The sequence below is a fragment of the Peromyscus californicus genome, unplaced genomic scaffold (genome assembly GCF_007827085.1).
Source record: "Peromyscus californicus insignis strain IS unplaced genomic scaffold, ASM782708v3 Scaffold_5__1_contigs__length_169319896, whole genome shotgun sequence".
NCBI lineage: Eukaryota > Metazoa > Chordata > Mammalia > Rodentia > Cricetidae > Peromyscus > Peromyscus californicus.
The window spans coordinates 151462451-151472952 of NW_026294573.1; positions in this window are offsets into that span (position 1 = coordinate 151462451).

The following is a 10502-nucleotide window of genomic DNA, read 5'->3' on the forward strand; positions in this document are numbered from 1 at the left end:
TTCAAGTGTGCTTTGGTTTGTATTTAATGTTTTTTTAACAAATATTTTTAAATCACTGGTGTACAGGGGTGTGTGGGGCAGGAATGAATACATGAGTGCAAGTGTCTACAGAAACTGTAAGCCAGTGTGGGACTCTCCTGGAGCTCAAGGTATTGGCACTTGGGAGTTGCCCAATTGGTGCTGGGAGCCCACCTCTGGCCCCAATGTTAAATGGTTGAGCTATCACTCCAGCCCCTAACATTTTGAATGTGTCAGAGCTGTGAGAAAACAAATTCCTAGTGTTTAAACCTTCTAATCTGTGGTATTATAGTATGGCAGCCAGAACCAAGATAGTATGATTTTGCATTTTCTACAAACAAGTTTTTAATCACTCAAAACAAACAGTTGCATTGTGTGTACTCTGGGCAAACCTGGCAATAGGCCGTGTCAGAAAAGCCAGTAACTCAAAGTTCCAGGAAAGATTCTAGAAAGTATTCTTTTATTAACTTGGAGCTGAGATGCATTCAAATTAGTTACCATCGAGACCATTGATCCTTGCTGGTTCCATAAGCAGCTGTGCCTACTCTGGAATTGTCATCAGCTCGGTTTTCTACCCTAGGTAGGAAGTGTTAGGAATACTTTAGTGATGGCATACAAAACCGGGGATTGAAGCTGTGTTGAAGATGTGAGGTTTGACCCTGCAGTTTGATTTCCAGGGACAGAAGTCTAACAAAAAGGCTTCACACTTAAATAAACCCTTTTAAAGTTTCTGTTCAGCTGCAGAGAACTTACAGAAAAAAAATGAAAATAATTTCATACATTATATTTCATACAGGTTACTTTAGAGAATCATAAGAGAGCAGAAGAAGCCTAATGTGGGTAGGATCCCAAGTTACACTGTAAGATCCTGTCACTGTGAAGGAAAAGCCGTGTGCCCAGTCAGACAGCTGCAGCTGCAGACTGTCGGCAACCATGCCTGACATGCGTTATTTTAATGTGCTTTCTTTTTCCTTTCTCTGCTCCAAAGTTAGTTTAGGAGGCCAGAACTTTGTTTTTTTTTTGTTCACTGTTGTATAGCAGAGCCTGGCTTGTGGTCGAACACAGATAACACCCAAGTAAACTCAGCAGGGCTGAGGTTGGATGTGTTTTGAACTAAATGGAAGGGATGATCTTAAGTTAGGGGATACTTACATGTTTTACAGCTTGTAAGCTCAATGTATAGGCACTGTTTGCATTACTATACAATGAGCAAAAACAAAAATTGAGACACTTCATGCAACAAAAGGTAACTGGTTTATATATTTTTCAGAAAGTGAGGGTAGAAGATGTTGGGTGAAATGCACAGTAAGAAAATGTTTAAAAAATAAGAAGCAGGGGTGGTGGCTCATGCCTTTTTCTCCAGCACTTGGGAGGCAGAGGCAGGTAGATCTCTGAGTTTGATGTCAGCATGGTCCATAGACAGTTCTAGTACAGCCAGTGCTTCCTATGGCAAGACCTCGTCTTAAAAACAACAACAATGGATGAGATCTACATGAACAACCTGGATGTGAGTGGGGGTAATGAAGGGCAAGGTCGAGGGAAAGAGAGCTTAGGGGAGCGGGAGATCCCAGCTGGATCAAGAACAGAGAGGGAGAACAAGGAAAAAAGAGACCATAATAAATGAAGACCACATGAGAATAGGAAGAAGCAAAGTGCTAGAGACGCCCACAGAAATCCACAAAGATACCCACACAACAGACTGCTGGCAATGGTCGAGAGACAGCCCGATCTGACCTACTCTGGTGATGGGATGGCCAAATACCCTAATTGTCATGCTAGAAACGCCATCCAATGACTGAGGGAACCAAATGCAGAGATCCACGGCCAGGCTCCAGGTGGAGCTCCAAGAGTCCAATTGGCGAGAAAGAGGAGGGTTTGTATGAGCGAGAATTGTTGAGACCGAGGTTGGAAAAAGCACAGGGACAAATAGCCAAACGAATGGAAACGCATGAACTATGAACCAATAGCTGAGGAGCCCCCAATTGGATCAGGCTCTCTGGATAAGTGAGACAGTTAATTGGCTTGATCTGTTTGGGAGGCATCCAGGCAGTGGGACCTGGACCTGTCCTCAGTGCATGAGCTGGCTGTATGGAACCTGGGGCTTATACAGGGACACTTGGCTCATCCTGGGAGGAGGGGACTGGACCTGCCTGGACTGAATCTACCAGGTTGAACTCAATCCCCAAGGGAGTCTTTGCCCTGGAGGAGATGGGAATTCGGGGAGAGCTGGGGGGAAGGCGGGGGTGGGGTGTGGGGAGGAGAACAAGGGAATTCGTGGCTGATATGTAAAATTAAATTATAAAAATAAAGTAAAAATAAAATTAAAAAAACAACAAAAAAGAAAAAGAAGATAGAGTCTGCACATGCACATAACCTACCCCTACTGCATACTGACCAGAAAACACATGCTTGAAGGTATACTGTGGGATTTAAGAAGAGCAGAATAAGCAAGAGTCTCAAAGCTTTACAAAGGAGTGAAAATCAGACTAACAGAAGACTTGTTGTCAACAGGACAGAATCTTAAAAGATAAACCTTTGAAAGTTCCGGGTAATGGCTTCAAGCTTGGAGGTCTCCTATCTAGATTAAAAGACTACAAGGATGCAAGAAATTGCCTGTAATACAAAGGCATTCCTAGATATGATAGTATCCTGGAAATATTTGAAGAACCTGTCCTGATAAGGCTGCCATAAAAGTAGACTTTAAAGACAAAAGTAAAACTGCTATTTAAACTCCAATTGGGAGGCTCTGTGACAAAAATGTCTGGTAAGGGCATAGTGCTGCAGAATGAAACTTGCTGGACAGTGTTTACATGGAGACAAAGTTAACAGTCACCTGCGGGGTTGAAGAAAGAAGGCACTCCGAGATGAAATTTTAAGACCTATATGGCAGCAGGAAGGTCCAGGCTCTGATGAACTGAACCTTGAACAGCCATACAAAGGTATGTATATTGAAAGTTACACAAAGTATTTCCTTATAACAAGGTCCCTAATCTTAATTTACATGTCTTACTAAAGGAGAGCATCACATGCCCCCATGACTCTAGTCCTTTATTATTTATTATGTGCAATACACAATAATAAAAGAGCCTCAGGTGTGCCTGAGGCCTCTTGTGACCAAAGTCATGGGATGGCTGCAAAGCCCCTACAGCAAAACAATCACTGTTTTCCATAAGGATTCTTCAAGGTCAAAGTACTTCTAAAAAACAGCTGTTCCTTCTAATATCTACCCCATACAGTGATTCTGATAAATTCCTATAACATTCACCCATTTTCAGATTTATAGTCCTATAAACTAAATAGGAAGCTCTTCATTATCCTCACCAAACTGGTTGCAAATGTTAGACACTATAATATAAAAAAACATGGGAGGTTAAGAGTTTGTGGACCACAATTGTCTTGTGAAGCGATGATATACTGCCTATAGTTCAAATAAATATGAATTGTAATATAGATTTAAAATCACAAATGTAATCAGTGGGAAAACTAACAGTAGGGATATAATTACGTGTTCTGGGTAGAGAAATTTTGGGGTAGTTTAATGTGTTAAATCTGTGTCATGAGGTTTAGGCATGATCTAACAATAATCAAGAATTAACATCATAAGCATTATTTCCTACATGTATGAGGGTATTAAACAGAGTGGTTGTCCCTAGGTAATGAGATTGGAAGGGCTGGAGAAGGATGAGTTGAAGACCTCTTCATTGTTTTTGCATTCTGCCCACTTTATCCATGTTACATATTTATGCCAGGCACACATATATGAAATGGACTTTTCTGAGGTTTGAGACAATATTTTTCTATCATAACAATACCAAAATGTGTGATTGAATATTGAACAGCTTTGTTGGGCAACTGATGCCAACCAGCTGCTGCCCCTTTTCTCCATTCTTCTCACATCCTCACTCTCTTACACAACAATTTCTGTTCCACGTGGTGCTGTGTGTTGGTGACAGGAGCTCACAAAGGGGCAGAAAGAGAAACAATCTGTCCTACTTTTCCACTCTAGTGGGATAGAGTTCCCAGTATTTCTGCAGGTAGGATTTGTGGTTTTGGAGCTCTGGATAGATAGCGTGGAAAGAGTTGTTCTGATGAGAAGTGAGCAGTTATTGGGTGCAGGGATGTGTGGAAACAGTCTTGCACTTTGAGCAGAGTAGTGTTTCTTAACCATGGCTGCATATTAGAACGCCGAGGAGCTTCTAAAACATACTCTGTGCTTGAGCATTAGCACTTCCCCTCCACTGCCAATTAAGTTGAGAAGATTCCATGCAAAGGACCTAAGGCCCATCATTCAAATCCTACAATTCCTAAACAACCAATGAATTGAAAAACTGTCCAACTGGCCCCCTATCTTTGGAGGAAGGAGGGAGTTCTTCTAAGCTGTCCTGATGAGCCTGAAAATCACTGTGTTAGCCAGGCTGGCCTCAAATTTACAGCAGTCCTCCATCCTCTGCCTCCTGAGCACTGCAATTACAGGAACGAGCCATCATTCCCATCTCAACTTCCCTTCTTTCAAACATTTTCCTTCTGATATTTGTAATTGAGTTCAAAATCTGAAAAAGAACTATACTCTTTTCTTTTTTTTCCCAAGACTTGTCTTTTTGCTGTCATTTTGGTTTGTTGTTTTTTTGAGACAGGGTTTTATGTATCCTAGGTTGGCCCTGAACTCACCAAACTTACTATATAACTAAAGAAGGTGTTAAACCTCTGATCTTCTGCCTCCACCGGCCCAGTGCTGGGATTATACACATGTGCCAGCACTCCTGATTTACACAGTGTTGGTGACCCAGCCCAGAGCATCGTACATGCTAGGCAAGCACTCTACCAACTGAACTATATGCCCAGCCCCTGTGCACATGTTTTGTAGCTTTTCATAGTATGGAATAAATAGAAAATGTGTGCTTTTGTTTTATTGACAAAGTTAATTCTGTTTAAAATCCCTCCTCCCAGCATGCCTTTCCCCAGTTTTCTATAGCAAACATCAGATGTTCTCCGTATTCTCTCATTCTTCTCACGCCCAGTTCTCTTAGAATTTTGTGCTGTTTGTTTCCTCTGCCTAACACACTCCACTGTTATACACATGGCTAAATCTCTTATCTCCTCTGTGAGGCTGACCACATCACCTTGTTTAAAAAGACATCCTTCTCTCTGTGTTAAAAATAGCACCCACCAATGCTGGGCATGGTGGTGATCACCTTTAATCCCAGCACTCAGGAAGTAGAGGTAGGAAGATCGAGGTTAGCCTGATGGTCTATACACTGAGTTCCAGGTTAGCCAGAGCTATGTAGAGACACTGTCTCAAAACAACCCCCCCAAATGGTCCCCCTAGTCTCAGTTTTTCTGCCCATTTTTATCATAATGTTTTTAATATTATTTCCATACTTAGATCTATTATGCTATGTTTAAGCCCCCTAGAATATAAACCAGTAAGATTACGGATCTTTTTCATTTTATTCTTTAATAAACCTTAAGTATCTAAAACACTCAATACTAATGGACCCTCAGTAAATATTTGTTGTACTTCAGTGATCTCTTAAATAGCATTTGGCTCATTTTCTTCCTAAAAAAATATGTGTTTAGTCACATTATGTAATATGTGTTTAGAATGTGCTAGCATTACCCAGTTACATAAAATCTCCCCAGGCAAATGTTCTGTCTCCCAGTGAAGCTTTGGTTAGCAGTCAGAAGATCTGGCCTTTAATCTCCTTTTGTCTGTTAAGTATCTATAAAAGTTTAGTCAAGTGATTTTACCCCTGTGAACTTTAGTTATGTAATATATAGAAGAAAGAGATCAACATAAATGAATTCTAATTTAACTTGCTTTTCTACTATATAATATTTTGTTATCAGGTATGAGCTTGAAATAAACTGTTGATATTATAGTTTCTTTTTTATTGATTGATTTTGGTTTTGACACAGGGTCTCACTATGTAGTCCAGGTTGGACACAAACTCGGCATCCCACATAGCAAGGGATTTTTGGAAAGGCGTCCTTTTCCTATATTTCATTCTATAAGCTTCAGAATTCAAATATATGCCACCAAATAGGGTCATTTAAGAGGACACTGATACTATTTTTCCCATTCAAATGTACTTTTGTATCTGTTCTTACCTTTTGGGTTTAAAAGGCCAAGCTCCCCACTCCATGACAAGGTTTTATGCCTAAGCAGTGCTTTGGTGTGTGTAATAATCTTTGATCGCAGATCCATATGGAATACCTAACAGACGCTCCCTTTGGAGAAAGGGCAGGGACGGGGGAGAGGGTGTTTTACTGTGACTAAACCCAGGGCTTCCTGCATCTCAGCTCTTTCTAACAGCTCTTAGTTGGAACTGTGTGTAACCCCAGATTTCTAGAAGTAGAAGCAGAGGGATCTGGAGCTAAAGCCTACCTTGACTACATAGAGAGTTCATGAATAGGCATGCTACCCTTGTCCTGAGAGAAACCAAAGAAAGTGTGTGTGTGCACACGCATGCATGCCTGCATGTGTGTATGTACATGCATGCTGTGTGCATGTGTGTATGTGCATGTGTGTGTGCATGCATGTGTGTGTGTGTGTGTGTGTGTGTGTGCGAGCCTGCGTGTTCTTGTGTGAGTGTGGGTGGGCGTGTGGATAGGTATGCACATGTTTGTACTTGTGTTTGGAGGCCAGAGGTTGTTGTCAGGTGTCTTCTACCACTCCTCGTTATTTTTTGAGACAGAGTCTCTTACTGAACCTGCACTTCCCTGTTGTCTAGGCTGGCTGGCCAGTGAAGCTGAGATCCAGCCCCTCCACCTCTGCAGCTCTGGGATTACAAGTGTGGACCACCACGCCCAGCTCTGAGGTGGATGGACCACTAAGCCCAGTTTATTCACTGCTGTTTCCTATTTATTTCCTAAAAAAACTGAAAAAGGCAATATAATGTCAAGTATCCAGAGAACAAATTACTTTAATGTCTACCACTATTTAATTTAATTTCAATGTTTTATGGTAAAGCACTTAACACTTTAAGGCATTTAATTCCCATTATTATATAATTTATTTTTAACATGTTTTTTCCTAAGGTAGGAATTATTAATATATTAAATGCCTTAGAACCTAACTTGAAATATTAAACTTTTATAATAAGATCACTCCGTTTATGTAATGGTGATGTTATGAGATGGTTAGTATTGCTAGAATAGCTATATCCTTATCTTTGTTCTCAGTCAAACAATAGATCTTTGTAAATCCTATAAATAAAATCTTCAATCATAAGTAGTTATTTTGTTTTTGGTTATGTACCAGCCACAACATAGTTAAAATAATAATTAGATTAACTGATGGCTTATTACACTGCAGTGTTTAGCAAGGGTATTCCTTTATAGGGTTGTCAAGGAACCTGCATTTTAATGTCAATTTATTTATAGTGAAATCAATGAAAACTGCCAAGTGTGCAAAAAATTTAGTGTGGTATCCAAAACTTAAAATTAGAGTTTGAGGTAAACTGAAACAAACAACAACTAAAATGAAAAACACATCTACCTTCTACATGCATTTTCAATGAGGAAAAACTAATCTAAAATTCCTGTGTATTCAAGAGTTAATTTCCAGATCTAATTATCACAAACCACCAATGCCTTAGATAAACTCATGAAAGAAAAGCGATCTGAGCTTTCTGTCTACTGTTTCCATTTTTTATTTTTTTCTTCTGAGTATGTATTTTATTTGCAAGGTGATTCTGTTTGGCTTTTTTACAAATATTCCTGCCCTTATGAACAGTCCTCTCTTGTTCTTTCACTGTGATTATATTCTTCCTCCTTGATTTCAGAGTGTCTTCATAAGAAGACTGTGTCCCTTTTCTAGTCCTTGCTATGCAGATTCTATCTATTGTCTCTGCTGATGTTTCCTTGGAGTGACTCACTTCTTCAAACTGTAAATCCATCTCCAACAGAGCTTGGTTGGCTGGTACGTGCTTAGGGCATAGGATCTTAACCACACGCAGTTTTCCATTTGCCTAGATTGGGTGAATTTTGTTATATCCTGACTAGTTACATGAAGACACCTGCTTAGGATCATTTGAGCCAAGCACACAGAAAGAGTTTGTGCTCCACAGCTAACCACAGGCTGACGGGCTGACTTGCTGTGATGGTATTCAGTTTTAGAGCCTCAACAGAAGATAAGCATTCTTGCTGATTCATAGGCACAGTCAAGGACAGAGATTTTCCCATATCACAAACTAGTCATCCCCTCAAAACTTCTGAGTCTATGCAATCAACTTAATCACACTTTGGTCAGGATGCTCTTAGTGCATGCTTGTTGGTATCCCAACATCACACTCATGATATCAGATTTTAGACTATCCATTTAGCTAACAAGAGCTGACAGCTAATTATCTAAGTCATAGGACTTTAGAAATTGAAAAGTATATTAATTACTCTAGAGTAGCAGGTAGAAAAAAGACTCAGCCCTGGTAAACCATCATGTGTATGGTCACTGCAGTGTTACAGGTTTTCATTTTATTTTGGTTTTTGCCACTATGCCACACTATATAGGCCTGCCTGACCTAGAACTCAACGTGTAGACGAGCAAGCTTGCCTAGAACTCATATCCGTCTGCCTCTGTCTTCTCAATGCTGAAGTTACTGTCAGGGTTTTTAATTTTGTTCTACCTCACAGGTCTCTGTCTCCCATTTCCCACTCAGTCTTTGTTTCTGACATCTAGAAATGTTCCTAGCCATTTCTAGCTTAATAGTACATCAGACCTGCTATGATTCAGCTTGATTCATGTATTTGTATTGAAGGGTGAGTATTTCTAGTATCAGCTTATATTAGATGTATTAACCTAAAAATGTGTGGGTTTCTTTAATGTATAAAACTCTTCATAAACTTTTACTATTCTGTTGATTCTTGTGAATCCTAATTATATCTACTAATGGACTGTTTTTGAAAAAGTAAACATTTAGCTTTTATCCATTTTAAGTTACTATACAAAGTAATGGGTTTCTTTGTGAACATCATAATTATGTTTACTTGTATCAGATTCAAAAAGAGTAAGTAGGTTTTTGTCCCTCTTTATCACCTTGAAAAAATTGACAGATCTGATCTATGTTACATAGTTTCTGAATGTTCATCATTCCTAAGGTACAATACAATTCTTCTTTGTATTTCCTACTGAAATACACAATACTTAGTACATCATCATCATCATTATTATTATTATTAGACATATAATTATACCCAGTAAAACTACTTTGGTGAAATTTACATGTAATTTTTTTGTTACTTTAAGTCAGGATTCCATGAGCTGTGAGACAAACAAAGAGGTTGAGATAGTTCAAAATAGGCTGAAGACCAGAAAGACTACTGGGAAGTGACTTTAGCACATGGAACGAAGTAGGCCTCTTTAAAATCTGAATTCAGTCCAATTGGGCCCTAGAGTTTTGTCTTGCAACAGAACCCTAGTGCTAGACTTGAGATGCAAAGTGGACAGGCTGAGCAAATCAGAAAGCATGCACACATGTGCTGAGTTTAGACACGCGGGACAGCCACAAGCTGAATGAATCCAAGTGGGTTATAAGCTTGTAGAGAAGATGTTCCCTCTTCCTGGGGCCGATGTGTTGCCTTGCACATAGTCTTTACTGTTTGTTACTGATACCTTTATTCAGGTACCTTTCCTTCCAATAGGTCCTTCAATTTCCTCAGGTCCAGATAGCACTGAGGACCACCATGGGAGGCTTGGTGAAAAGGCATCCAGTTGGCAACTAGCCACCACTGTGGTAACTTGGGTTCCTGGGAATTGTCTCATGGCTACTTTCTCTACCTCTCTGCTTTTGGAGTGCCAAAATATCCCAGAGGACCAGTTTCTTCCTGCTTATATTTATATGAGGAAAACTCTGGAGACAAACCCGTTCAGACAGTCTTAGTGCAACCAGCTTTTCACTTTAAAAGTAAAAGATGACCTGTAAACTCTGTAATTAAATTGGGCATTAAATTTCTTGGCTGCTTATGAAAACATACTTTATAGCCAAAATTTGAGTACTTTTTTTTACATTACTCAAATGTTGTGACTGTGTTAGCAGAGTCACTTAATCTGGGGTAGGTAGATAATAGAACAAACAACTGTTTCGTCCTTGAAGAATCCTTGTGGAAAACAGTGATTGTTTTGCTGTAGGGGCTTTGCAGCCATCCCATGACTTTGGTCACAAGAGGCCTCAGGCATACCTGAGGCTCTTGTATTATTGTGTATTGCAAACAATAAATAATAAAGGATTAGAGTCATGGGGGCATGTGATACTTTCCTTTAGTAAGACATGTAAATTAGATTAGGGACCTTGGTATGAGGAAATATTTTGTGTAACTGTCAATAAATACACTTTCCTGCTGCCACATACGCCATAAAATTTCATTTTGGAGTGCCTTCTTTCTTCAACAGACCCACTACAGGGTATACCCTGACAAAATATTTTTTTTAAAGATTTTATTTATTTATTATGTATACAGAGTTCTTCCTGGAAGAGGGCACCAGATCT